This window comes from Chiloscyllium plagiosum, chromosome 15 (genome assembly GCF_004010195.1).
Source record: "Chiloscyllium plagiosum isolate BGI_BamShark_2017 chromosome 15, ASM401019v2, whole genome shotgun sequence".
Lineage (NCBI taxonomy): Eukaryota > Metazoa > Chordata > Chondrichthyes > Orectolobiformes > Hemiscylliidae > Chiloscyllium > Chiloscyllium plagiosum.
In genome coordinates, this window is record NC_057724.1 from 4,035,852 (window position 1) to 4,038,286 (window position 2,435).

The window sequence follows — 2,435 nt, forward strand, 5'->3', positions numbered from 1 at the left end:
TCGGCCGGGGGGCGGAGTTAGGCGTGGTGGCGGAACGCGGCTTGGGGGCGGGGTTAGGCGCGGTGACGGATCTCGGCCGGGGGGCGGAGTTAGGCGTGGTGGCGGAACGCGGCTTGGGGGCGGGGTTAGGCGCGGTGACGGATCTCGGCCGGGGGGCGGAGTTAGGCGTGGTGGCGGAACGCGGCTTGGGGGCGGGGTTAGGCGCGGTGACGGAACTCGGCCGGGGGGCGGAGTTAGGCGTGGTGGCGGAACGCGGCTTGGGGGCGGGGTTAGGCGCGGTGACGGAACGCGGCCGGGGGGCGGAGTTAGGCGTGGTGGCGGAACGCGGCGGGGGGGCGGGGTCAGGCGTGGTGACGGAACTCGGCCGGGGGGCGGAGTTAGGCGTGGTGGCGGAACGCGGCCACGCCTAACTCCGCCACTCGACACAAGCTACCAGTCTAAGAAACAACCTTCAACCATCACCCTCTGCTTCCTACCACTATCCCAAGCCCCAGAGCCAATCCATGCTCTGAACTCATATCTGCCTTACCAATCAGACCTTTTGCATAAAAAATAAATGCACTCTAAACCAAATGTCTTTTCCCTCCCTTTACTGTGCCCCTGTCTGTCCTGAATAGTAAACTTGCTCTTGACGGCTAATGTATTTTCCTCTGACTTCTTGATGGCCCTTCTCTTATTCAGATTCCCACCCTCCTGCCAAACTAGTTTAAACCCTTCTGGGTAACACTAGTAAATCTCCCCGCAAGAATATTGGTCCCCCTCCTGTTCAAGCGCAACCTGTCCCTCTTCTACAGGTTACCTCAGAAGAGATCCCAATGACCCAAGAGCTGAATACCCTGCCACCTACACTAGCCCCTCAGTCATGTATTCATCTGGCCTGTCTTTCTATTTCTATCCTCACTGGCAGGTGGCACTGGGAGTAATCTGGAGATCATTACCCTTGTGATCATTCTTTTTAACTTTTTACCTAACTCGCTCTACTCATTTCGCCGGACCCCATCCCTTTGTCTCCCTACGCCATTTGTATCCACGTGCAAAATGACCTCTGCCTGTATACCCTCCTCCTTCAGAATGTCCTGCAACCACTAAGAGATATCCTTGACTCTGGCACCTGAGAGGCAACACACCACCTTGGTGTCTCTTCTGCGGCCACAGAGCCTCCTGTCGGTCCCCCTCACAATTGAGTCACCTATCAGTATCGCTCTGTCTGACAGCAGCCTTTCTCTCTGAGCCTCAGAGCCCCTGAAAGGTCATCCCCACCCCCACCCCCACCCCCACCCCCCAAACAGTATCCAAAGCAAATTCTCTCCCTTTCATATATAGTGTATGTCTATTTTGCATCTGTTTTTCTTTTTGCTCTTTTTCCACGAGTAGTAACCCTTTTGTCTTTTGCTCTTGGTTTCTTCACCGTCTGTGTGTTTTGCCCCTCCTTAGTCTCTGTCAAAAATATAAAAACAATTTTCAATACCTTTAGGTTCTCAAGCAGAGTAAGAATAGACTCGAAAGGTTGATTCTGTTTCTCTCTCGCCACTAGTGCTGCTCAAGTGATTGAGTTTCTCCAGCATTCTCTGTATTTTCTTTGAAGCAATCTTAAGCATTGTGAACCCATGTTCCCGCAGCAATGTCACTTATAAGGAGTATTTGAGAAACAATATTTGATTGGGCCATTTATAATCTGGAGATTGTCTGGATGTTTGATGTATATTTGTAAATGTCAAGGCTGGAATAAGCCTTTTATCTGACATTGTGAGGGTAGTGTGCATACAAAAGTTGGGGTGAAGCATTTTTTTATTCATTTGTGCGACTTGAGTGTCACTTGCTGGATAGCATTGATAGCCCATCCCTACTTGTCCTTGAGAAAGTGGTGGTGAGCTGCCTTCTTGAGCTGCTACAGTCCACCTGCTGTGGGTTGACCCACAATGCCATTAAGGAGGAAATTCCAGGATTTGGACCCAGCAGCAGTGAAAGAACGGTGATATATTTCCAAGTCAGATGGTAAGTGGCTTGGAGGGGAACTTGAAGGCGATGATGTTTCCATATATCTGCTGCCATCGTCCTTCTAGATGGTTCACATGAGCATAGAAGAGGAGCTCATTCAAGAATCAGTCATTACAGTCAAGCTAGCTTCAGAGGACTTTCAGTTGCTCTCGCTGTGCTCTATTGTCTGCTCCTTCTTCTGTTTTCAGTTAATTGTACCACGTGAGGCAGCAATATTTCTACTTTAAATTATGCCTGGAGATTATTTCAAGGATGGTAATCTTCAGCCTTGCAACAGATGCATTGAGCTAAATGCAGCATTCCATTCAATACAGCACAGGAACAGGCCCTATGGCCCACCAAGGTTGCATGGATTCTTAATCCTTATTTAGATTGGCTATTTATTGCCCATGTGCGGTCTCTGTCCCTCTGTTCACCTGCCATTCATTTGTCTATCA